Below are 27,643 nucleotides of genomic sequence, written 5' to 3' on the forward strand. Positions count from 1 at the left end.
ATCTGCGGCTCCTGCAGGTTGACAGCCAGCTGAGCTGAGGCGAGGTGGTGCTGGGCATAGCGCCTGGCCCATAATATGTGCTCAATAAGTTTCTTAGACGCGGAATAAGAAGGAAGCTCACGAATAATGCAGTTGTATTCGGCTTCTCACTTCTACTGATAAGTTAGTCTCACTTAAAAAACAAGCCCCCAAACAAATACCATTTTATGATGGGTCCAAATGATTTTTAAATACTATACTATTTTAAATATCTACTGCTATATATGTATTCAATGCCATCTAGCTATTATTTTTAAATTTTATGTTTCAATTCAAGTTTGAATACTAACTGAACATGCAATAGATAAACAGTTAAATAATGAGTTGCGGACTTGATTATGTAAGATGAAATAAAATATTTGTTTCAGTGGTAATGTACCTATGGTTAAATCTAGCATAATTATATTATCTATCTGTAATACCACTGCTGTTCATGACAAGCAGCAAACTTAAACCAAGACCTAATACCTGCACATATCATTCTGTTCTTCCACTGACCAGCTCTGTAACATCTGCATTCTATATTGCAGGCCACTTAACTGGTAAGAAAGATAATCTCCCTCTTTACTATAACAAAACAACTTTCCTCTTTGGGAAGCAAGCTCTGGGAGGCCGAGGCTGGCTTGGGGGTGTTCTTTGTTCAGCTGTCCAAAGGCTCAATCAGTCGATGAAGTACAAAACCAGAAATACAGATTTTCTGAAGCAATGTGTTTTTTCTTTCCAGCATGATGTGGAAGAGAACGGATTAATGACTATAATTTCTTAACAGTTATGATAAGTAAATAAATGCTTCTGAGCTTTCTTCGACTAGGTAGATTGAAGAAAAAAAAATTGTCACTACGTGGAAAAATTTTATTTAAAAACTTATTCTAGTGTAATTTCTTATTGAGAATGAAAAAAGATGTCAGAAAAATTATGCCTTTGACTATAATAGAAAATATGAAGTTTTACATCATCTCACCTCCCACATTGAAATTCACCAAAACAGCATTCAAAGAGAACTCAGATTTAAAATTCTAGCGTGGGTGGTTAAGGGTTCCTAGAATACTTTTGTTGTTATCAAAGGTAGGCATGTGAATGTAGTGGCAGAAATCGTTAACTTAAAGGAAATAAGAACTTTAAATGACACCGTTAAAAGTAAATTAGTCATTAAGAATGGTTAGTCACCAAAAATGACCAATGCTTCCTTTTCAAATTTTAAATAATTATAGTCAAATGAAGGCAGCTATCTAAATTTTATTTAAAACCCCACTTGAAAAACTGGAAGGCAGACTTCAGGGCTCCTACATCAGTACAGAGTGAGGGGAAGAGGTTTAGGAAAGGACAGCCACAGAGGGGAAGCAGCACATTCTGCATGCTCTGCCTAGGTCTCTGGATGACCTCTGAACCATGCCTGTGTGAGGCGGACGAAAGCCTCTCGGCTAAGGCTGAGGGAACTGAATGTGACTTCAGCTGCTACCATGACAGGAGAGACAAAGTTAAGGAGTAGGAGTACAGCCAGAACAACTGCCTGTCATAACGACAACAACCAACCTCTTCAGAAGAACAGAAGTGAATTCAGAGTCTCTACATTATATTACTGAAATATCTAGGATACAACCAAAATTACTGGGCATTTAGGAAAAAGGGAAACATGACTCACAATCAAGAGAAAAGAGCAAATTAATGAAGATTAACCCCAAGATGATTCATATGCTGGAATTAGCAGACAATATGTCAAAGCAGCTATTATAACTTTGCTCAAAGACACAGTGCAAAATATGCCTTTAGTAAGTGAACCAATAGGGAATCTCAGCAGAGAAATAGAAATGGTAAGACAGAACAAAATAGAAATTTTAGAACTAAAAGATACAATATCTGAATTAAGAACAAAAATATCACTAGCTTCTTTTAACAGATGATTGGAGATGACAGAAGAAAGAATCAGGGAACACAGAGAACAGATCAATAAAAATGCAATCTGAAGGTCTGAGAGAAAAAAAAGAATGAAACCAAAACAAAAAAGGACAGAGCCTCAGTGAGTTATGTATAATATCAAGAGGTGTAATATATATTTAATTGAAATTCAAAAGAAAAAGAGAGAATGGTGAAAAGTAATAGTATTTGGAGAAATAATGGTCCCAAATTCTCCAAACTTGGTGAAATACATAAATTTACAGGTGTTCAAAGTTCAGAAAACCCCAAATAGAATAAATATGAAGAAAATCATGCCTAGGCACATCACAATCAGATTGCTGAAAGCCAAAAATCAGAGAAAATTTTGCAAGTAGCCTGAGAGAAGTGACAAATTACATATAGGGAAACATAAAAGGGAGAAAAACATCTGAATGACCTCTGCTCATCAGGAAAAAATGGAGGCCAGAAGCAATGGAAAGACATCATCTTTGGCAAACGTGTCTTAAAGAAGCTCCAAAGGAGCTTTATTTTATATAAAATCTGTATATATATAAAGGATATACATATTATATATAAATTTTCCTAGAGACACAGAAAAACAAATTTTTCCTATATTCTTGGATTCTCTTGAGCATTGCATGACACGTAGTAGGTGCTTAATAAACCACAGCTATCACCGCTGTTAGTATTATCTAATGGGACACAGTCTTTTAAATGTTTTAATGAGAGTAACAGTATTAGACACTATTACTGTGGCTCAGAAAATTTAGAACCGCTTCTATTTATATTAACAGAATGACGAAAGGCAGGAACTTTACCCTAAATGACTAATTTTATACACGAGTAAGTCAGGTTGACTTCCTTAAGGTCACTGTATGATGCAAAGGTCCTGTCTCAGTAAAATACTGCACGATGGGGAACTGAAAAATAAACTCAGATTTTATTTCGCTGCTCAAAGAAGGAAGATGAAATGTTAACTCAGTTCCCAGGGTAAGAAAGGTAGCAAGATCAATCTCCTACAAATCAACAGAATGCCTCTTCAACATGGAATACGGTGCTAGCTACTCTTAAGTGTTGAGAAATTCATCACCTTCTCATCCAAGACTAACACTCTTGAACTAGCTGTTCATTAAAAGATGCCCGGTGGACTGGAAAAGGTTGACTCTGGAGTTTGGAAAGTGAGTTCCACCTTTACTAGCTGTGTGATCTTGGAACAGTTATTTGACTCTTCTAAGTTACAACTTCCTGTTGTGGGTGACGGACATGAGAATTCATGTGGATTACAGTAAAAATTCGACCAGATAATGTCTACGAAAAGTACTCTGTAAACCAGTATATAAAACGTGATTATCACCTGTATATTGACTTAAATAGCGTTGAGCTGGAACTGGCCTTGAGAGGTGGGTTTGGTTTAGAAAGCCTACCATCATTATTAAAGGACCATCCTTTAAAAACTCCGTTTACCTAAAATTATACAAATCCAATTGTTTAAGAGCTTTCCCTATACCTACAAGATAAAGTCAAAACTGCTGAGCAAGCGGTGTCTCAAGCTGATCGCAAGTGGGATGTCGCCGCTCATCTCTATATAGGTGTCCGTCAGAGCACTTTGCAAGCCGCGGTCTTCCTTCCTGGATCTCGAGTTTCCGGAGAAGGGCTGTAAGCTTCAGGTCCGCGGATGCTCCCGCCAAGAGGGGCAGGCGGCGGCGGGGACGACCACGCCTCGGTCGTGCCTTACTTTCTTCCTAACAATTCTTGCGCTGCGTCGCTACCGTTATAAAAACGGTCCGGCGGGGGCTTTTTAAACACCCAGGGCGTTTTCGGCTTTTATTGCCAAACTGGCCGACCACCACACTCGGCTGCTCTGCCTCCCTTTTAGTATCGGAACTCGGCTCGTGGCTCCCTGCGGCCCGTGACTCCGAGGATCCTTTCTTGGAGTCCACCGACAGACTGTCCTCAACATCTGGGGTTGCGCACGCGCCTGGCCCAGCAGAGAAAGCGGGTCCCCGTAGACGGGCGCCTAGAAGCGCCGGGCACCGTTCGGGCCCCGGAAGGCCCAGGGCAGCGGCCGCTCGCCCCGCGCCGCCCTCTGCGCTCCCGCGCCGCCCTCGGGGTCCTCTACGGCGGGCGGGCGGGGGACGGGGTAGGGTGAGGAGGCATGGGGCACGGAAGGGGCGGACTGTCCGGAGGAATCCGCTTGGGGACTCTCCGCAAACCCCACTCGGCCCTCCGCCTCAGACACCGCCAGCCTTCCAGCCGGACGCGTCTCCCCTTCTTTAGATTGACTTCTTCGGCTTTCCGTTTTCCTCTCTTTGGAGAGGGGCGGGACTTCCGGTTCCATCTCCTAGCAACTTCCGGCGAGAGCTGACAGACAAAAGAAAACAAGAGGCACATAGGTGCCCCGGCCAGTCGGGACAGAACAAGGGAACTCGATGTGGGTTTTACTAATCCAGTTCCAGGATCCTGCTTTTTGGTCATGGTGTCCGGCGCGCAGTCCACGAAGGAGTCGTCCTGAGGACTGCCGGAAGTCGCTCAGCTTAGAGACAGGAAGTCCCTCCCCTTCCTCCCAGAGGGAAGACGGTGAGCCGGAGGAGTCAGTCAGAGGGGCGAGCAGGAGCGATTCCGTCGGCAAACAGGTAAGTTATTCTCTGGCCGGGGCGGGGGGTTTGGAGGCGGGGACCGTCCAGCGTCAGCGCGGGGTCTGGGGGCGGTGGCTTGAGGGCCCGGGCCCGGGCGGCTGGGCGCCGGGAGCCCCGCCAGGGCCCTTCGCTCTTCCTCCTCCCCCCTTCCCCCCGCCTCCGCCCCTCCCCGCTCGCCGGTCCCTCCCGACGCCGCCCAGACTCACCCGACACACGCCCGCCGCCCGCGCGGCCTCGCGGCCGCCCGGACTCCGCGCCGCCAGCCGCTGCTCGCCCCGCGGCCCGGCTCACACGGGCCTGGCTGTCAGGGCGGAGGCGGCGATCCCGCGCGCCCCTGCCCGTCGGGCGCTTCTTACCGCCGGGCTTCCCCCGAGTGAAACGCACACGCCGAGCTGCCGCGTGTCGGTTTCCTCCGGCTGCCCGCCTGCCCGCGCGCCCCCTCGCCCCCTCCCGGTCTCCCGGAGCCGCGCCGCTGCCACCAGCGTCGGCTTCCGTTAAGGACGCCAGGCCGGCGGGCGGGCGGGCGGGCAGCGGTCTGGAGCGCTGGTGCCCGAGAGCGGTACGACCGGAAGGGTGGGTCCTGGCCGCTCGGGTTCAGCCGCTCCGCCCTGGACGGAGACCCCAGGCTGCCGCACACCACTTTTTGGAGCAGCGGGTACTCCTCTTCCCAGCTAGCGGGCACGTCCTGTGTGTGCTTGTCCACTTTCTGGGGACCAGTCTGGTGGAGGCGGGTGGCAGGAGCGGCTGACCCCTGTCGGCTGCGTCGAGGTGGGAATAGCTTATTTTCAAGGGAGAATTCTGGAGTGGGATATCTTGGCAGGGCTGGCATCCAGGGACACACGAGTAGGATTTCTTTTTTTATAGGTAACCATAGCCCTAATGGTGACTGAGGTATATAACGTTACAGCTCGTGCCCGTGGAACTAATTACAGTGTGCACCTGTTCTGCGGTGAGGTGTTAGTCCAGCTGGAACACCGTACAGGGAAGGGCGCTGATTATCTGTTGACTAGAACATCATTAGGAGAGCTCATTTGATATATACTCTGTATACTTTATTTAGCACAGCAGTCTTGTAGAGCAGGAATTAACCCCTTTCCACCAACTGAGACCCAGATTAAATAACTTGACCAAAGTTAACGTTCGGATTCAAATCTCAAATGTTTGTTATTCATTCTTCTTCAAGTTTGCTACATGTGAAATTACTAACTCCTAGTGTCAAGTCTGGAAAACACTAAGGCGGGGACTTCCCTGGTGGTCCAGTGGGTAAGACTCTGCGCTCCCAATGCAGGGGACCCCGGGTTCGATCCGTGGTCCGGGAACTAGATCCCGCATGCATGCTGCAACTAAGAAGCTGGCAAGCCGCAACTAAGAAGGCGGCATGCCGCAACGAATGATCCCTAGTGCCGCAACGAAGACCCGGCGCAGCCAAATAAACAAATAAACAAACAAACAAAACCTGCCAAGGCAAGGCTCTGTAGTAGCTAATGTCTTCTTAAATGATGTGTAAGACAGTTGTGATGATTGCTGATAGCGCAGTTGCTATTGGTGCCTTTAAAAAAAAAAAACCTGTGATTTTGGAATAATTTCAGATTTACACAAAAGCTGCAAGATAGGACAGAGTTCCACTGGTGTTTAACAAAGCAAAGTGGCTCCACTTAATAATCACTGGTTCCTGCTTCATGCCAGACACCATTTTAGTGCAGGAGAGAGTAACATATTGCCCTAGATGATTTCAGGGTCCGTTGGCGGAGACAGATACATAAACAAATGTAAAGCCTTTTGCCAAGTGCTGAAATGGAGATACGGGAGCACGGAGGAAATGATCACTGCTGGGGTAGGAGTGGTGAGAGCTTGCAGGATATATTTGAGTGGAGATCTTAAGGGTTAATGGGTATTCACTTGATTGATGGAACATTTTCCCCAACATTCATTCTAATTAGGTTTGTTTTATTAGAGGAGAACTCTCTTTTATAAAACACTCTTCTGTTTGATTCACCTCCCTCTCTCACAGCCCCTCTAAGAAGAGATTTGTTTCACAGGTATCACAGGTTGCGAGAAGCATCCCAGTTTATAAATCCATGAACAGGAGGATAAATGAAAACTGTGTAGTAATGGAAATATCTAGATCTATACATTTTAAAATTCTTTGATTTTCTTGCTTGTGAATACTTCCTGTGGTTCGATCACAGTCGTTATGAGAGGTCACGGAGCACAGTTCTGCACTGTAACTTGGCGTGTTAGATCCCCACACCAGAGGGGACACGTGAGTGTCTTAGTCAGCTCTTGCTGCTATAACAAAATACCATAGCCTGGGTAGCTGAAACAACAAACATTTATTTATCACAGTTCTGGAGGTTGAGAAGTCCCAGATCGAGGTGCCGATTCCTGCTGAGGGAATCTTCCTGGCTTGCGGATAGCCACCTTCTTGCTCTGTTGTCACATGGCAGAGAGCGAGAGAACTCTGGTCTCTCTTCCTCTTGTGAGGACACTGATCCCATCTTGGGGGCCTCACCCTCATGATCTCAGGTAAACCTACCTTCCAGAGGCCCCGTCTCTAAATACTGGCACATTGGGGAGTAGGGCTTCAACATACGAATTTGGGCTGGGGGCTGGGGGCGGGAATTATAATTCAGTCTGTAGCGTAGGTTTCTTGGAAGTTTTGTTATTATGTGGAATTCCTCCAAAATAGACTTGATACAGAACTAAATAGGAAACTGTAAAATTAGAGTTTATATGGCTTTCACTAAAGCAAAGTTAACGCAGTTTTATTTAAAATAATAAGAAATATGATTCAGAGACCAGTTGATGAAAGGGAGAAATTTTAATTGTTTCATTTGGATGAAAGAGAAATATGTGAAATGCTGTGGTTCTCTTTTCACTTTTAGGCCTCATAGAGTTGTCCCATTTTAGAGGGCATAAGGACCGTGGCAGTGATCTATTTTCATTCTCTCATTGTCTGATGAGGAGGCTGAGCCCCCCAGAAGCTAAGTGACAAACATGTCTCAGAAATTAGTGGCAGAACAAGGATTAGAATCAGGACCCTGATTTATAGGCTAGTCTTTCTGCTCTTGGAAGCATCAGTAGTTCTCAAATTTAAGGTGCATCAGAGTCACTGGGGGGCTTGTGAAAACACAGATGCGGGCATCACCCAGGGGCTCCGATTCAGCAGGTCTGTGCTGGGCCTGGGAAGTTGCACTTCTGACAGGTGCCTGGGTGATGTTGAAGCTGCGGCATCTGAGGCCACACTTCGGGAGCCCTGGCCTCACGTGATGTTGCCTTTGATCTCTCATAAGAGGAGAGTAAGTAAACCTCCGCAGGTTTTACCCGCCTCACCTTCTCCCTGGTACTCAGAGAATCAAGTTTTTAAGTTTTGTATCACAAACAGTAACGCATAAACAACATATGATTAGATGAAAAATAAGGACTGGAAATGGAGTATTTCTCAGAGTCATTTTGGCATATTCAAGGGTAATTTTTGGAGACAATTCTAGTGGTCAGAGCCACTTACTACTGAAGGGGCTACACATGAGCTGTGAGAGCCCCCAGTCTTACCAACATTCACACTGAAAAGGGTGTCCAGGTTGATTGCTAGGTTGTATGGGAGTAAAAGTTACTTCCAGCTTTGTTTTTCTATGCTTTTCTGTGTTGTTTTGTGTACTAAAATGTTCTTTTCTTACATATCAAAATCTTGTCGGGCCCAAGCACAGATTACATGCCTGTAATAGATGTTGAAGAAATGTAAGCTGAATTAAATTAAAAAAGAGTAAGGGGGAAAGTAAGGTAGGTCGTTTACCTGGAAAGTTACTCTGCTCTCTAGATGATCCCAGTCATGGGCTTTTCTTGAATAATTGCCATTTATTCCAGTTTACGCCTTAGTTGCAATTATTGGGATTTTTTTAAAGCATAGTTATTGGAGGAGGTAGCTAGCATATTTTTATGTTAGAGTTAATGAGCGATCCCCATACCTTTTTATCTTGCATCTTAAATGATTTTTAAAAACTTTTTACTTTGAAATAATTGTGGAATTACAAAAAAATTTCAAAAATAGTCCAGAGAGTTCTATATATCTTCTAACCAGGTCTCTTTGTTAACACGTTATGTAACTGTAGTGCAGTTACCAAAACCGGGCAGTTGATACAATTAATCTAAAGACTTGATTTGAGTTTCAGCACTGATGTCCTTTTTCTGGTTCAGCATCCAACCCAGTATCCCACATTGCATTTAGTTATCATGCCTCTGTAGTCTCTTCCAATCTGTGACAGTTCCTTTTAGGTTTATATTCCATGACCTTGATACTTCTGAGGAGTACTTGTCAGTTATGTTGTAGAACGTTAGTGGGTTTGAATTTGCGTCGTGTTCTTTCAGGATTAAATTGAGGGTTAGGCATTTTTGGCAAGAATACCACAGCGGTGAAGTTTGCCCTCAGTGCATCGTATTGGAATGCACGTGATGTAGATATATTTTATCAGTGGTGAATATTAACTTTGACCTCTTGGTTGAGGTGGTGTCTGACATCTTTCTGTGCTCTAAGATTAAACATTTTCTCTTTGTAATTAATGACCCTCCTAATTTGCCTGATTTTGGTGCAAAAGTTTAAAATAAGTGAATATCTAATATCAGAATCCTTTGAACCTGACCCTAACTGTGGAATACTTCTTATCTTGGGAGGCTTCAGTACTATTTGTTGGACTCAAACATAGCTGGAAAGGGTAGAGGTTTCACTGCTGGAAGAACAGTTATTTGCTCAAGAACTTGTACTTGATCTCGGGCAGTATTCGTCTTGAATTGGCAACAGTGGAAGCTGTTTGTCCGATTGTTTTGCTTTGGTTCTGTGACCTGTCTCACATGTGTCTTCCAGTGCACGACTTTCCATAATTGTGCTGCATTTCTTAAGAATTCTCCCTGGAGCATTTAGAAGATGGATGCACTTCAGTTCATCACGAGGCAGTTGCTCCTGGTATCCCACTGCTTACCCACTTGCCAGCCCATGGAGCTGGGGCATGTGCTTTCCTTGCTAATGGAATTGCTGGCTATATTACACATATAAATTATCTCTATTTCCGAAATGCGTGTGCCTTTAATATCGTAACCTGAGTCAGTTGGAGGATACATACCTGGTTTGTCTCCTCTCAGTGCCTGTAAGCTCCCTGGAGGCAGGGAACAGATCCCTCTTTCTGTTTACTCAGGAACTTGCTTGGTACCTAGCACATAGAGGCACTCAATAAATATTTATGAGTAAATGAATGTTGTATGTGCATCTTGTTAAGTGTTTTTATAAGCTACTGGAATACTGTGACCATTTCCCCCTGTCAGTACAGCTCTGTAATCTGCACAGTATGCCAGTCTATGGATGTGCCATGGCGGCTTCATCTTTAACTGGTACCTCATTGCTGGATATTAGGTTGTTCCCAGTTTTTTCTCGTGTAAAGAGTTCCTTGGTGCATATCCTTAAACACATATTTTGTCTGGTTATTTCTTTAAGGTAAATTCTGTAAAGAGTCACTGATAGCTCAAAGAAGATACACATTTTAAGGTTTCTGATATATAAATTGTAAAATTACCCTCTTGAAAGGTTGTATAGATTTATATCCTAACCAGTACTATTGAGAATGCACATTTTCCCACACTTTCCCCAATGCTTTTTTTTTTTTTTTTAAGAATAATCCAACATTTTTTTGGTATTTTTTAAAGATGCTTCTTGGAGTGTGGTGAGTGGGGATCATATTCTGACTAATTTGCTAAAACTTTCCAAGTTTTCATGTTGAAAATTTCCAGTTTTTTGTTTTCCTCAATGAGAGAGCAGAATAAACCTCAACAAAACAGTGATTAACATCTAACCAATATCTCACTTGGGGCACTTATTGTGTATAGTTATTGTTGGCTGTATCTGTGGCCCTTACCAAACAGGAAACTTCTTAGCAGTGGGATATGTTTCTAATTCACATCATTCACCAAAATCAACTACAGGTCAATTAAAGGCTTATATGTAGAAGGCAAAACTATGAAACTTTTAGAAGACAATGTAGGGCAATAGTTGTATTACTCTGTTAGAGGGAAAAGGTTCTTAAATTATAGAAGGTGCAAACCATAAAAGAAAGGATTGATGTGTTTGACAACCTTGATATTGACAACTTTTGTTTATTAAAAGAAACCATCAAGAAAGTGAACAGACAAGTCACAAGTGAGAATAGATCTTTTAGTACATATTACTGATAAAAGTTTAGTGTCCAGAAAGGTGAACAGCTGCAAATCTATAAGAACAATAGGCAAATGGGCAAAGGACCTGAATAGGCATTTCACAGAAGAGGAAACCTGAATGCAGAGATTCTCAACTTCATCAGTAATTAGAGAACTGCAAATTAGGACCAACATGGTATATAGTTTCATACATGCTAATTTGGCAACAGTGTAAAAATCTGACAATATCTGCTGTTCAGGAGGGTAGGAAGCATTCTAGTGAATGCTAAGAGGGAGTGTACATTGGTACAATAACTTTGGAATTAACTAGTAAAGTTAAAGAGGCGTGTACCCTTTGACCCAGTAATTCTACTCCTATGTCTTTATCCTAGAGTGTTGCTTCTGCGTTGTGTTCCCATCATCTCCTGGGAAGTTGTTAGAAACGCACATTTTGGGGCCCCACCCTAGACCTACTGAATCAGAAACCTTGGGGATGGGCCAGCTTTCTGTTTTAGCAAGCCCTCCAGGTGATTTGATGCATGCTAAAATGGGCACACCACTGCCCCAGAGAAACTCGGGTCCATGAATGACTGGAGACATGTACAGGAATGCTCACCCTTGCACTGTTTGTAAAAGACAAACCTTGGAAGCCACGCCCATCACAGGAGAATGAATAAATTGTACTATATTCCTGTAGTGAAGTACTGTGCAATTGTGAAACCCAATGGACTTCAGGCACATGCATCACCAAGGATAAGTATCAGGAACATTAACTTGAGGGAAAAAAAGCTACTTGCAGAAGAATGCATCTAGTATTTTTCGCTTTTTCTTTTTTAAGTTTAGAAACATGCAAAACAATTGCGTATTGTTAGGAATACAGGTATGGCAAAGTAGTAAAGAAAATAGGTAAATTATAAACAGAAAATACAAGTTAGTGGGTAGCTGTGTAACAAGAGGGAAGGTGATAGGCACACCAAGAGGGACTTCAAAGACAAGAATTTAATTTTCTTAAACTGTGATCTGTACTCAGGTTTTTGTTATATTATGCTTAATATCTTTGTACACATTAAAATTATTTTTATATCTACCAAATATTTTAAAAACAAACTTTCTTTTTTGCAGTGTCCATCTACACAGGGACTATTCAGTTTGTATGAAAAAAATAATGTTGGGGGTGACGGTGGTCAAGATACATTCTTGTTGGACTGTGGTGTGACAGTGCTCTCCGGAGTAGAGGTACCAGGGAGGAGACTGGTTTCGAGGGCGAGGAGTGTGAACGCTTGCTGGGCGCTCACTCTGCACGCACACTCATTAGCTGAGGATGGAGCCACCCAGTGAACCCGGGGTGGGGGGGTCAGGTCACTACCGCCCCGTGTCACAGAGGTGGGGAGGTCCTGTGGGCACACAGGGGGAAGAGGTGGAGGAAGTCTCTGACTCTGTCAGAGAAGGTCAGAGGCAGACAGTCGTAGACAAAGCAGAGTTGTGTCCCAGAGTGTTGTGAGTTACAGAAAAAAAGGCAAAGTCCAAGTAGGAATGGGAGTAGAGAGCAGGACTGGTGAAGGGTGTATTCACCCCCATTTTCCAAGTTACTTGATTTTGCTAGGTTTGTTTTTAAACCAGTGTACATGACTTTATTATTCTAGTAAATGGCAAGTCTAGAAAGCAGAAAAAGTAATTGTATTTTGTTGTTAGTTCTGAGGATTGCATCTTCCAGTTCATTAGGAAGTGGTAATATCGTGCCATAGGATTTAGGAAATCATACTTCTTTGCTTAGGCTGCTAAAAAAGTCACTTTTGGGAAATCTACCTTTGCCTATTTTGCCTATTTTTTTTTTTCCTAGCCTTTGATAAAATTTTTTGGAGTATCATATGTATCCCATATTACGAGGACTATTTTTAAATAAACATTACTTATGCCGTAAACCTTTTTAAGCCATCGTGGTATGACAGTCGCTCTTTGAAATGAGCAAGTATAGGAAAAATAAAAAGATGGTTATAGAAGCCCTAAGTCAAGTTACACGTCCTATGGAACCAAATAGTTGTACTATTTTTGTTTGATATTCGGAGTGCTAAATTTGTCTAAAGCAGAACTGTCAAGCACTTGTAATTATGTAATGTCATACTTTCTAACAGAGCCAGCCCCTCACTAAGAGGCTGACAGCCTGTGAGAGTCCTTCCATAGCAGGATGTCTGCATTTCAGACACATATAGTGCTTGTCGCAGATCCCTGATGGGCAAATGTAGAAAGTAGGCTTCTTCAAATGGGTTTTAGGTACTTCAGCTCTTCTAGTTTCAGCTGTATTTTGCTAAAGCTAGATAATCTCAGTCTTAGTTCTCAGTGTTTTTCAATGTGTTTGATGTTCATACTTTTGTTTTCTCTTATATGCTGTACTTTTAACTTTTTATTAAAAAATAAAATAGTTTTAAATAAAAACAAGTAAGGTAATAAGAAGCCTCCTTGGGAAAAGATATTGCTTAACACAGTTGGAGTAGTACCAGGTTACATCATCCAATGTAACCAAAGCCTAGCTTGCTTGTCAGTTACTAAATGTAATGGAAACTTTGTGTTTTAAACCTAGAACAAGCAACAAACCACTTCTTTCCAAGGGTACAATTCATTTGTGAATTATTGTGAATTAGGGATCAAAATTTGATATATAATTATTGGATCAATTATTATAGAATGGGGAATCACAGTTATACGAGTGCATAAAATTATAAAACTGTTAGAATTTAAACTAAGGTGTAATGTATGTTTAAAAATAGCCTAGAAAATTTAGATCATTCACAAAGTGGTAGTAGAAATTATAGTCTTTCAGAAAATGAGATCAAACGATTTTCATTAAGAATCTTCAGGGTCCATAATCTGGTTTCCTGTAGGGGTAGTGTTTAAAACCCTAGAGTTTCAGGGTGGTAGATTGAGACAGTGTTTGCTGAAAGTCACACTCAGAATACTGTTGTGTGGCCAGTTGTTATATAGGCAAATGAGTTCGGAATCTGGTGTGATGGCCCTGTTTAGTGCAGTACATTTTTCTCCTTCCTGATTCACCTTTCTTCCTCCCCCTTTTTTCCCTCTCCTCCTCTGCACCTCACCTCTGTCTGGTAAATGTATGTTAAGTATATATTGGTTCTTTTTGAGGTTAGGAGGGACTTTTATCCAGTGCGTCCCAAATCTGGCTCATCAGAATCAAACAGGGAGCTCTTTAGAACTACAGGCTTTTGTCCCCACCCCAGACTTTCTTAATCGGAATCTGTCCACGTGTAGGTCCAAGGGATTCATGTTTTGATGATTAGCTAAATTTGTCAAATGACTGATATTGTCTATAATTCCCTTGTTTTACAAATGTGGAAGTGGTAGCTCTTAGTATGCTCTTCCAGGGGCAGTTGCATTTCTCAAAACAGGTCTTGGTAAGTCTTATAAAGATTAAAAGCCTTCATTAATGGTAGACTGACAAGTAGTGTGATAATTTTTGGATTGGTGTGTGGCAGAGATGGCTAGCTGTCCACCTAAATCAGTTCTTCCCTTCCACAAGGGACGGTTGCACAACTCTAGGTGACATTTTTCAGATTTCCTTGCAGCGAAGCAGGAATGAGTGGAAGTGGTAGGTGCCACTTTTGAGCCAAGGCTTTTAAAGAAGCAAATGCCCTGCCTCTTTCATGCTTGCTGCCGTGTTCTGTCAGCTGGTTGCAGAGAATGAGGAAGCTCTGAGTCAGAGCATCAGGTTGGAAAGAGCCGGGATTCCTGAGTCCGCTGGGAGCCGACTGCCTGCAGGCCTGGGACACCTGCCTTGGGAGTTTGCAGGAGCGAGACAGGAACTTGTGTTGTGTCTGAGCCATTTTCAAGTCCACTTACTATAGCAGTTGTGGAATTAGGGCATTAACTTCTTGTTAGGGTGAGTCTAGCCACTGTACCCACATCTGAAGGAAAGGCAGTTTATGAATATGTAGAAGATTAGTATTCTGCAGTTTTTCTTCTCCACATATGTAATTCTCTTATCTATTCCTCAGGCTGCAGAAGCGTAATGTTACAGAGTTAGGACATTTTATTAGGCCGCAGTGTTTTCTTAAAGGTATAGTCTGAGGTAGCCAGTACTTGTGTGAAAATTAATAAGTGAAGACTTGTGATGCCAGCTATGAAAGGTTGCCTGCCATGGGGAAGGGAGGGATTTTCAGAACACTCTTATCTACAGACGAATTTAGAGCTGAGAATCCTTATCTATTTTTATTGACTTCTTAGAATTTATACAAAAAATTAGTAAATAAATAAGGTATGAATGTAGAGTTTTCCACACTTTAGTCATTTATTTATTCCTTCATTGTTTTTGCTATATTTTACTCCACAGGATTTTACCTCACTTTTTATTTTTTAAATTTAGCCTTGTCATAAGAAGTAATGTATGTGGAGTCATAGGTTGGTATGTTATTTTTTTCCCCTAATATTCATGCTAATAATACACACTTATTTAAAAGTCCTTACTTGTGGTACATAACTTTATTTTAAATGCCTGTAGTGTATTTCTGTCATACTTGGGAAATACTGTTCACATGATGAATACTATTTTAGTGTCTTCAGTGCTTAATCCATAACATTCTTATTGATTGATTGATTGCCACACTGAGCGGCTTGCGGGATCTCAGTTCCCCAACCAGGGATTGAACCCGGGCCAGGGCAGTGAAACTGCCAAATCCTAACTGCTGGACCACCAGGGAACTCCCCATAACATTCTAGTAGAAGTAAATGCAGTCACCTGGAAACTAGCAGACCAGCTATGTCTAGTGGGACTGTGGGTACAGTGTTTTCCTATTCACACTATAGACTGTTATCAGTACTCTCTTTGCTACTGGAAAGAGTCATTAGCATCCTTAAATCTCATCACATTAGAGAGCCAATTCCAGAAACCTCAGTTCCAATTCAAGGGAAAATCCTATTCCTCTAGAACCACTCTCAGTATCAAAATCTGTATCAGTCAGGATTCTCTAGAGAATCAATAGGATGTATACAAATATATGTAAGAGGGGATTTTTTTTTTATAGGAGTTGGCTAATGTGGATATGGAGGCCTAGAAGTCCCACATTCTTCTTGCTGCAGGCTCGAGAAACAGGAAAGCTGGTGATATAATTCAGTCTGAGTTTGATGGCTCAAAAACCGGGAATGCTGATGTCTGAGGGCAGGAGAAAGTGGACGTCCCAACTCAAGGGAAAACAGCAAATTTGACCTTCCTCCACCTCTCCACCGTCTTGTTCTATTCAGGCCCTCAACAAATTGGGTGTTGCCAACCCACACTGGTGAGGGTGGATCTTTTTTATTCAGTCTACCGTTCAAATGCTTATCCCTTCCGGAAACGCCCTCACAGATGGACCCGGAAATAATATTTTACCGGCTGTCTGTGCATGCCTTAGCCCCACACGTACAGTTAACCATCACAGTACTTTTGGTCAGCTGACCTAGCATGCCCTTAGTGGCACGTTTTCCTGCCACCATAGGATCCAGTCTGAGAACACATAGCACGTTTAGTTGTCATGTCTCCTTAGCCTCCTTTAATCTGGAACATTTCCATAGTCTGTCTTTGTCTTTTATGACATTGACATTTGTGAAGAATGCAGTCCTCCCCACATTTTTTTTTTGTCTTCAAATAAAACATTCCTCACTCTGTGTTGTGTGCTGTTTCCTCTTAATTAGCTGCAGGTTCGGCATTCTCAGCTGCAGTGATGCACAGGTGTCCTCCCCTCCTCAGGGTGTTATATCTGCAGGCATCCCATGTCCGCCTTCATTGAGGATGTTAATTTGATCCCCCCTGGCAAGGAGTAGCTGAGTTATCCACCGTATAATTACTGAATTTTTTTTCTTCCCTTGCAGCAAATAAGCAGTTTGTAGGGAGACGGTTTAATGCCATTCAAACATTTTGCACATCACAATTGCCCCCCTAGAATTGGCATCCATTGATAGTTCTTGCCCGATACGGTCTCTGTCAGTATGATTTTCTATCCCCTCACTCCCTCCACATTTACCAGTTGGCCCTCAGCATTCTGCTGTAACCTTTGCCCTGTCAGCCCATCCATTTGTCTGTCTAATCAGTCTCTCTGTCTCTCTCCCAGCCATCAGTATGGACTTCTTCATACCTGCCTTTAATGGTTTACTGGCACTAACGACTGTGGTGCTCACGTTGTCCCAGATTTAGTCAGTAGGCACCTCTTCAAGCTGACTCCTGTGTCTTTGTCCCAACATTTTCTAAAAACATTTCTCCCCACTTCGTGACATGATAAGATGCTCCAGGCTCATGGTGTACTGACCCTGCCCCCGGCCTAGAATCTGCCATTCCTTGAGGAGCCGGGTTCTGTTTAGTGAGGAGGTATCGGAGGCTGAGATGTGGGTGCCAGCTACTGGGCATATACCCTGAGAAAACCATAATTCAAAAAGAGTCATGTACCACAATGTTCATTGCAGCTCTATTTACAATAGCCAGGACATGGAAGCAACCTAAGTGTCCATCATCTGATGAATGGATAAAGAAGAAGATGTGGCACATATATACAATGGAATATTGCTCAGCCATAAAAAGAAACGAAATGGAGTTATTTGTACTGAGGTGGATGGAGTTAGAGTCTGTCATACAGAGTGAAGTAAGTCAGAAAGAGAAAAACAAATACAGTATGCTAACACATATATATGGAATCTAAGGGAAAAAAAAAGTCATGAAGAACCTAGTGGCAAGACGGGAATAAAGACACAGACCTACTAGAGAATGGGCTTGAGGATATGGGGAGGGGGAAAGGTAAGCTGTGACAAAGTGAGAGAGTGGCGTGGACATATATACACTACTAAACGTAAAATAGATAGCTAGTGGGAAGCAACTGCATAGCACAGGGAGATCAGCTCTGTGCTTTGTGACCACCTAGAGGGGTGGGATAGGGAGGGTGGGAGGGAGGGGCTATGGGGATATATGTATATGTATAACTGTGCTTGTTATTGGTCTTCCTCCTCCTCTCTTGAGTTTAGTGGGTGCTCTGATGGCCGTAGGGATATTTCTTGGTGTCCCTGGGTGTTTGACCAAAATTAGACCCCAAACATCTCCGACTTTTACAAGTCACCCCTTAAATTTACTTTTATTTGTAAGATTTTGATTCTCAGTTTATTCTTAGAACCACAATCATAAATGTATTTCTACCTGAGGGCTTGCTCTTCCCTTCTTGAGAGGAGTTATCATTTTCCGTTACTTACCATGTGTAGAGACTTTTTTTAAGCTTCCCCTTTAGTTTCCTCCCCCCCAAAGTAATATATTTAGGAAAGAGTATAGGAAAAAGCCAGGAAGAAGAAGAAAAAATTACCTATAATTTCATCACCCAGAGGAAAATAAAAACTATTAACCTTATTAGATAATTGGACTTGGTTAGAACTATATCCATTTTTAAAATTTAATACTGAAGTTTTCTCTTTTCTAAATATACTTTCTTAACATTCATATCTTTGATACCTAATAATTTATATTCCAAAAATCTTGAAGCTTGATAGTTTTATATCATGTGTTAGCTTATCGACATTTGGAATTACAGTGTTTTCCAGATTTCTTCCAAAGTTAGTAGTTTTAGTCTGTTTTCCTTGCTGTTCTTTGATTAGCCATGGTATTAATCCATCTCTTCAGTGGACCTGAGGAATCTGTTTAAGCAAGAACAGTGTGGAACGTGTCTTTAGCTGTTTTTTTGTTATTTTTCCTCCATTTTTACGTTTTGGAAATAGCCTTTTTCTTCGTATTATTCCTGCTGGAATGAAAAACAGATCCATTCTTTTTTCTACTGGTTGAGTGTTCAACATTTTTTTTATTGTGAGTGAGGGATTTTCTCATGGAATTTAGAAATCTTAGTCCTTCTCTCTCACTTTGCAAATGAGGAAACTGAGGCTCAGAAAAGTTAACTGTTTGCCATGTGTCCTGCAGTGTATTGTTAGAATAGTTGGGCCTCCTTACTTGTATATGAATGTTCCTTTTCACTAGTGTTTAACATTTGCAGTGTAAATGCATTGTGTTTTTTAAATTTTTTTCTCCTCGTTCTCTTCCCTTCCTCAGCATTCATATGCTTTGTGCTTCATTTTCTTGCCTTTTGAAAAAGATGAAAGGAAAATTTAAGGAAAGTATACTAACTTTTACTATGGAATGCTTTTTTTTTATGGCTGCATTATAAATTCTTAAAAATAAAGGGTCTAATGGAAACACTTAATGAGAAAGCAGGGGCTCTATCACATGTACCTCCCGCCCCCTTTTAGTGAATAGACTGTTTAAATTAAGTAAAGGATATAAATTCTGTTGTTTCAGTTTTAACATTTCATGACTGATTTTATAGATGAAATTATGTTTTACAATAAATAGGAAGAATTTATACAGCCTGTTCTATTTGATGTGAAACAGCAAATCCCATTTCTCTGTAGCTGTAAAGAAAATTCATTATAATGTCTTTAGTTGTAAGAGATGGTTTCATTGTGATTAGTTACACTGATAATAAAACAACCTTTTCATATGGCATAAGATACAAACGATCCTATGTGTCTGCTTTTAATGGCATTGAATTTTTTCATTTTCTACTTTACTCATAGAATCTTCATTCCTTTTATTATTTTTCTATTCCAGTAAGAATTTCCTTTCTTAAAAAAAATCAAAACAATTAGAAATACTAGCAAAAAGTTGATTTTAAAAATACTTTTTGAAAGGAGATATATTAAATACCATAAAAGGTACATTTGTCAGAGATGGTTGATATAAGATAGTCATAAAATTAACTTTATTATGGGATCAATTAACGTATTTGGAAAATAGTACTTGAAGTGTAGGAAGATTTTTAAAAAAGAAATAGCCAGGTAAGAAGGCTGAGCTAACTTTACAGTATATTTTTGTCCTGTGATTTGTTGTTTTTTATTGGTATTAATACATCTTCACAAGTAGTGTTGGAAAGGTGGCAATCTTTGATGAAGGGATGACGATTTACTTATTCTGTTTTGGTTACCATGGTTTGATCCCTTTTAGTATGACTTTTTAGTGATTGTTTTAGCTCTCACTTAGGCACTAAAGAAATATTCTAATTTTTAACTTGCACACAGAATCAAATTGGATATTTGAAATAGACCATGGGTACCCCTGGAATAGAAACAATATTCTATTCTGACTTGAGTGAGAATTTTTTTTTCTCCGTCTGATAGTTTTACTTTACTCTGACCATTTGGGCTTAGGAGCACATAGTTCTAGCCTGCTTGTCTTCAGTGTGTCCTTGGACTGGCTGGGGAAGGTTCTTTTTAGGATTAAGCTGGACATGGCACGTGAGATGCTTTGGAGGTGAAGCTTGACCAGGTACAGGTCCTGTGGCCGGAGACCCCTGCATCTCCTGAGCTTGGATGCCTCCTGCCAGGGGAAGGTGGGGGAGTTACGCCGCCTGGGGGCCAGGATTGCGGCCTGTTCAGCCCCGACGACCTGTGGCTGTTCATGCGTTTACTGCATGGGCCGCCTTCTCAGGTTTGGGGAATGTTAGGTTGTAGGCTGCTACCAACCCGACTCTAGCTGGAAAGGAACTCATGGCTACCGTTAGCTCTGAGGCAGGTCGCTTGCTATCAGTGAATCTGGGGGCCTATAAGAAGGAAAAGCCTCCTCCAAAATGAGCAGGTCTTTCAGAAATATTAAGACTTTTCTTTTATTCCATATAGATCTAAATTTAAAATTCCGCCTCATCTCTTTAATAACTCTTGATTTCATTACACCACTTTTTCACTGTAAGCTATATCAGATCTGATTTTGATAGTGGGAGAGGCATCAATGTAAATGTCAGTTTCTTAAGTTCTAAAATCTTACAGAAGTTTGATAGGAATTCTGCCCTCGATATGCATTTCGGAGTATACTTCACTTAACATATATTGACCTCCTCCTGTGTAGCTTAATACTATCTTGCTAGTACAGAAGATTCCTGTTAAAGGTTGGAGCATATAGGAAAGGAAATTATGTATAAACTACATATAAAGGAGGGGTGCACTTGAGCCGAACTGTTCCTGACAAGGTGTAAAGGGAGAGAACGGGCATTATATTAGTAGTCCAGTGCTATATAACAAATTACGTCAAAACATGGGGCTTCAAGCCAGTTTCTGCGGTCAGGGATTTGGGAGTGGGCTCACCTGGGTGGCTGTGCGCCAGGTCTCTCGTGGGCCGCGTCCCTGAAGTTCCTGAAGGCTCGCCTGGGGCTGGAGGAGCTGCTCCCTCGTCGCTGGCGGCAGAGTTCCTCTGGCTCTTGGTGGTGAAGCTTCAGTCCCTCGCCACCTCCTGGAGCCCGCCTCGTAGGCTGCAGGGGTGCCCTCCCGCTTCCCCGGACAGGGTGCGGCGAGGGAAGGGGGCAGGCCCGAAGCGTGGTGGAGCTCCCTCACCTCCGCTATTTCTGTCCCTTCTAGGCAGGCCGGCACGCCAGCCCACAGCAAGGTGAGGGCTGGCTCCACCCTTTACCGGGAGTGCCAGAGAAGTCTGTGGACTCGCTTTGAACCACCACAGGCTTTTTCCTGGGTGGGGAGAAGCACAGGTTTACACACATAGCTGAGGAGAGCATTGCAGCCAGTTCTCGGGACAGTGAGGAGGTGGGTTTTAGTGGACCCAGGTGTTCATGTGCTGGTCCCATTGCAAATAAACCACAGCTATATTACACATCCATTTGTGGTAAACTGCCTCCAGTGTTATCTAGTAAATGGTTTTTAGGGTGTTAAATTATACTCTTTTGTCATGGAAGAAATTATTCAACTTGTGAGCATTTTCATGGAAAAGTGGTTTTCTTTTTTTTTTGGGTAGGATCAGATGCTTTGTTTTGTGGTCTCTGTTAGGCATTGATGCTTCTGATGGGAGAGTTTGGTGAGAGGAGGATTACATAAAGTAAAGTACCCTTTTAATTACCCTTATGTTATGCACTTGGTGTTTGTAACCACAACGGATGCTTCAGACTTTCTCATTAGCAGCCTCTCCATAGGGATGTGGTGGTACTGTATTAAGTTAGTGATAGTATAATGGTAAGTGACGTATTTTCAATAAAAAGTCCAGTTGAAATGGTAGGTTAAGAAAGAGATCTGAGTAGTCCACTAATTTCCCTTCATTCTCGTCTCAGCTGTCGCCACTGCACGTCATAATAGGCTCCTAGGGCGTTTTACCTGTCCTACCTTGACCTCCCAGGCCCAAAGGGAAAGGGCGAAGACCGTCGGGAGTTTCTGTATATGCCTGTGTGTGCACACCTGCCCTGCCACACATGTGTCCCCTGCTGTGATTTTACTCTTGGCCTGGTACCAACGCGTGCCAACTTCACAGCGTTTGCATCAGGAATTTGGGTCGGTCTAGGAGGGATGAGGGTGAGCTGGCCTGGGGTGGAGGCGGGGAGAGGTGTTTCCTGTGTGGGTGGCCTCGTCATACTCCTGGGTGACTGTGTCCCTGCGTGTGTGAGAGACATAGCTCAGCCTCACTTACTGTACACTCAGCACAAAAGAGGGACGGGATGAAGAGAGACGCGGAGTCGAGATGCTGTGAGTGAGAGGTGGAGCGAAAGGGGAAAATTTCATCCGTGCTGCCCACAGTGAGGTTAGCATATGAAATGGCCGAATAACTGGTATGTTTCTCTACTAGCTCCTGAAATACTTTCTTAAAAATGCTGAAAAAAAACTTCCTGTGAGAAATGGCCACCAGGTGTCATCAGAATGCTGCTATTGATTTGTTTTATTATTCTCTTTTTTAAATTTTTGAATTTTATTTTATTTATTTTTTTATACGGCAGGTCCTTGTTAGTCATCAGCTTTATACACCTCAGTGTCTACATGTCGATCCCAATCGCCCAGTTCATCACACCACCACCACCATCCCCCGCCGCTTTCCCCCGTTGGTGTCCATATGTTTGTTCTCTACATCTGTCTCTATTTCTGCCCTGTAAACCGGTTCATCTGTACCATTTTTCTAGGTTCTTATTATTGTTCTTAAAAAGTATATGCATGTTTTGATTTCTTTCTTGCACTTTTTTTTTTCTCTTTTCTTTTTAAACTGTAGCAGAGACTATTTCAGTTAGAGTAGGGACTTTCTTTTGGGACATTTTCTTGGTGAGCTAATAATTTTTTATAGGTAAAATTGAAGATCATTATATAAAACTTATTTATTTATTTATTTATTTTTAGTTGAGGAACAACTACTAGTTGAGGATTTGGATGAGAGTAGAAACTATAAATGGAATTGCATATTTGAAAATCTTTGGCACGGTGAGGATGTGTGTTGAATGGTAATTGATGAATTTGTGTAGGAACCGTATGCTTTAAGAAGATTTGGTTTAATAATATATCTCATTATTTTAGTCTAAATACCTACTAAGTCTTCTGAATTTTGAAACCTTGCTGTGGGAAGAAATCGGAGACTCACTGGCTTCTCCAATGGGTACAAGTACCAGGACTTTCAGAAAGAACAGGGATTCTGCCTTGCTTACTTTGAGGGTTGACAGTGAGTCCCATGCCTGTTCTGTTGTATTGCTTTGTTCACAGAGAATTAAAGGTGCTTTCTGGTACATGGTACGCTTTCCATAAATGTTGAGTGAATGAATTAAATCTGCCTCCAGAAAAGAGTCCTTGAACTTTCCCAGTTGGGTGATTTTTGAATTCTGCTATAATAACCTAATAAGCTTTCTGATGAAGGTTTTTCTTAAAAAAAAAAAAAAATATATATATATATATATATGTAAAAGGTTCCTCATTTCTGTTGAATCCCCTCTAGGTCACTTTAAGATACTTACTAAATCACCTTGCACTCCCGCTTACTGACATCATTCTAGTTCAGGCCTTATAACTTAAACTATTATAATGCGCTCTTTCTGCCTCTAGACTTTCTCTACCCATGATATGTCCTGCATACTGAAAAATGAATCTTCCTGAAGCAGTGCTGTGTTTTGGTGACCCCCCCACTGACACTACTGAATAAGCCCCAGTTCTTAATTCGGAGCCTCCTATGATGTGGTGTTGGTCATCTGCCTGGGTTTTAAGATGCCCTGCAGTAGAAAGCCAGGGCTGTAGCTGTCTGCACTGCTGACAGTCTCACGTGCTCATTGGGTGTGCTTTGCGGCTTTGCTAATCCCTTTTTTCTACTTGAAATGTTTAACTGTTCCTACCTGCCCCCTCAACAAAAGAAAAAAACAGTTTTAGTGTCCTGGGGTTTAGCTCAAATGATATTTCTGCTCTTTTAGCCAAATAGTCTACTTGGCAGTATGGTCCCTTGCTCATTTATACTGCTGTAGTTCTTAGTTTATATCACACACGTGATCATATGTGGCCTTGTGTTAGAGTTCCTTTCCATATATGTCACATGGCTCCTAATAGAATATGAGCCTGCTGAAGGCAAAGGTTGTGTTTGTATCATTATAGTTCCTTTCATTTTCTGGGCAACTCAATATATGTATTTGTTGAATGTTTGTTGTTCTTTCTTGGTATAATGAGATGTTGAGTTATTTCATTAATTTAAAAAGTCAGTTGGGAAATAACAAATGTAGAAGCATTTTCTCCTTTTGTTTTGGGATTTTTGGAGCCATTCTATAGAAGATGATGAAGAGCCTCATTGTTTTGCCTCCAAACATGTGTGAGTCACGCGCCGTCTATGGAGCATTGACTCTGAATAGACGTACGTGTGTGGGTCTTCCGTGGGTTGGCGTTTGTGTGTTCTGTGCGTGTGCACCCGCTAGTGTCCGTAGTGAAGGCGGTGTAGCCGCAGGCCACAGCGGTGTCGGAAGAGGAGGAGATGAAAGGACTCATTATTGAAAGAAATTCTCACCGTTTTAGATTAAGCATTAAAAGGTTTTTAAAAATAACTCCTGTTATGAATGTTTTCAAACATATATGTATGCAAACACATAGAACATTGATAGGATGGAATACTGAATCCCCATGTAACTGTCACTCAGCTTTCAGCACTGTTGGTACCTCGCCTTCACTAGGCTCCTGGACCAAAGTGTATCTCAGACACTTTTCATTTCATCAGTAAATACTTAGATAGGAGACATTCCTTATTTCACAGTGAGATGTTTGTTCATTCTAGTACCTGTTGTGTGCTTGGAATTGTTCTAGGCTCTTGGGACATGTGAGTGGATAAAATACACCAGGCCCTTACGTTCTAGCTTGGGAGACAGAAAGCAAGCTAGACACATAAATAACCAGAACAAGGAAAAAATTGATTTCATCAAAATTTAAAACTTCTGCTTATCAAAAGACAACATTTATAAAATGGAAAGGGAGAAAATATTTGTAAAACATGTATCTGACAGAGGATTTATATCCAGAACACATAGGCTCAATAATAAAACAGACTGGTGTTGTAGGAAACGGGCCAAAGGCTAACAAGGACTTCGCGGAGCATGTAGCGTCGTTCAGCACCGTCGCTAGTTACCGGGGACATGCAGAGTAACTTCACACACACCCACTAGAAAGACTGAAATTGAAAAGGCTGACAGTGTCAAATGTTGATGAGGAAGTGGATCAGTCACAATTCTTGACACTGCTGGTGGCCGTATAAAACAGTACAGCCACTTTGAACATCAGTCAGGCAATTTCTCATACAGTTAAGCACACACATCTGCCCTCCAGCCCAGCAAGGCCACCCCTAGGTGCTTACATAAAAGAAATGAAAATCTATGTTCATGAAAGACTTGTACAAGAATATTTATAGCAGCTTTATCATAATAGCCAAAAAGGGAAGCAGCTCTGTGTCCATCAGCAGAATTGTAAACCTGTGCACTGGAATAGTGCTCAGCACTGAAGTGGAGCACGTTGCTGACCTGTGCAACACAAGCATTGTGCTGAGCAGAAGAAGCCAGACCCTGCTTCCCGCCAGAAGGGTATATGTTGTCTGATGTCATTTATATGCACTTCGGGAACAGGCAAAACTAATCTATTGTGGAAGAATTCTGAGCAGCGGTTGCCTCCGGGTGCGGGAGAGGGGAGGGGAGTGGGTTACAGGGACTGAGCATGAAGGGCTTGAGAGAGTTTTGGGGGAGAAGGCAGTGTTCTCTGTCTTGAGAGGGGCAGTCCTGAGGGACCCTCTGCAGCTCTCTGGGCTTCTCTTTCTGCCATCTCTCCTCTCCTTTACTCTGCCCCGCAAGCTCTAGCTGCCCTCCTCTCTGCTGGGAGGTCCCTGGGCTCTGTCTGTGGCCTGCGTCCATTCTTCAGGCAGTAAGCTGGCGCTCACCTGGTTTGTTTCTCATCTCTCAGGATCACTGTCTTTTGGTGCCCGATCTCCAGTGTCTTGTGCTGTTGTTTCATAGATTCTGTTTTTTTTCTTTTTTATTTGTTTCATGCATGAGAGTAAATCCAGTCCCTGTGACTCTTGACCAGAAGTCGATGTCCTGGACTGGACAATATATCTATTAAAAAAAAAAGTCTCACCCCTTAAAATGTAAGGCAGAGGTTTTGTGTTTTTTCTTTGCTTTAATTCCAGTATCTAGTACAACCAAAAATACTTGGCATGCAGTAGGCCCTAAGTGAAGATTTTGGAACAGACACATGATTCATTCTTTCTTTCTTTCTTTCCTCCTTTTGCTGTTGCATTACAAATGTTGAATAGCAAACCCAATGCTTTATCTAAAACAGCATTTTCTAAAAGGTCCTTTGGAACACTGGCCTCTTGATTCTTTATAAACAAAGGGCTCTGTAATGAAATTAGTTTGGGAAACACTTATGTACTGAGAAATTCTGTGATAAAGACACTTGTTTAAACCAGAGTTTTCTACACTTACTTGACCAGGGATATTTTTTCCCCTCAGAACACCTACTGACCTTTTATATAATTTATATTTTCTGGAACACATTCTGAAGAAATGGTGATCTGATGTTGTACATCTTGTAAGTGTAATAAAACTATATACATTTATCTTTTTCACTCTTTTACAAGAGTGATACAATATGTTACTATATTACAATATATTGTAATAAATACAAGATATTTTTGTATGTAAATTACATATGATAATTTATATATTTTTAAGCAACTTTATTGGGATATTCACATACCATACAATTCACCCATTCATACTACGATTTAATGGATTTAAGTATGCTCACAGACATGTGCAACCATCACCACAGTAAATTTTAGAACGTCTTCATCACCTTTTAGCTATTATCCACCACCGCTACCCCACTGTCTCCCATCTCCTGTCCCGTGCTCCCGCCCAGCCCTAAGGAACCACTATTCTACTTTCTGTCTCTATAGATTTGCCTATTCTGGGTATTTCTTATAAAAGGAATCATATAGTATGTGGTCTTTTGTAACGGGCTTCCTTCACTTCGCGTAATGTTTCCAAAGTTCATCCATATCGTGGTTTGTATTAATACTTCATTCTTTCTGTGGCCGATTAACATTCTGTTGTATGGGTGTACCTCATTTTGTTTACCCGTTAATCTGTTGCTGAACATTTGGGTTGTTTCTACCTCCTGGCTATTGTGGATAATATGGCTATAGAAATTTGTGACCAAGTTTTTGTGTGGACGTATGTTTTTATTTCTCTTGGGCATATACCTAGGAGTGGAATTGCTGGGCTGTAAGATACACTGTGTTTAATTGTTTGAGGAGCTGCCAGACTCTTTTCCGAAGTGGCATCATCATTTTACATCTCCACTAGCATTGTATGAGTGTTCTGATTTCTCCACATCCTCACCAACACTTGTTATTACCTGACTTTAAAAAATTTTTCTTTTTAATTTATTATTCATTTTTGGCTGTGCCGGGTTTTAGTTGCGGCATGCGGACTCTTAGCTGTGGCATGCATGTGGGATCTAGTTCCGTGACCAGGGGTCGAACCTGGGCCCCCTGCACTGGGAGTGTGGAGTCTTACCCACTGGACCACCAGGGAAGTCCCTTATCTGACTTTTTGATTCTAGCC

General features: G+C 41.9%; 1 protein-coding gene and 1 long non-coding RNA gene across 3 annotated transcripts in view; one reads left to right on the forward strand and one right to left on the reverse strand.

Moving 5' to 3' along the window:
* Positions 1 to 2,433: 2,433 nt before the first annotated feature.
* Positions 2,434 to 4,835, reverse strand: LOC132347405 (uncharacterized). The gene is made up of 2 exons (XR_009497176.1): positions 4,778 to 4,835; positions 2,434 to 4,296 (listed from the first exon to the last, which is right to left on the reverse strand). It is a non-coding gene; the product is annotated as an uncharacterized LOC132347405 (long non-coding RNA).
* ZNF407 (zinc finger protein 407) overlaps positions 4,485 to 27,643 on the forward strand; it is a 417,005-nt gene continuing 393,846 nt past the window's right edge. For both annotated transcript variants that reach the window (XR_009497175.1, XM_059893843.1), the window contains exon 1: positions 4,485 to 4,568. The gene's annotated coding sequence lies outside the window, so the exon portion shown is untranslated. The remainder of the gene's footprint in view (positions 4,569 to 27,643) is intronic.

This window comes from Balaenoptera ricei, chromosome 14 (genome assembly GCF_028023285.1).
Source record: "Balaenoptera ricei isolate mBalRic1 chromosome 14, mBalRic1.hap2, whole genome shotgun sequence".
Classification (NCBI taxonomy): Eukaryota; Metazoa; Chordata; class Mammalia; order Artiodactyla; family Balaenopteridae; genus Balaenoptera; species Balaenoptera ricei.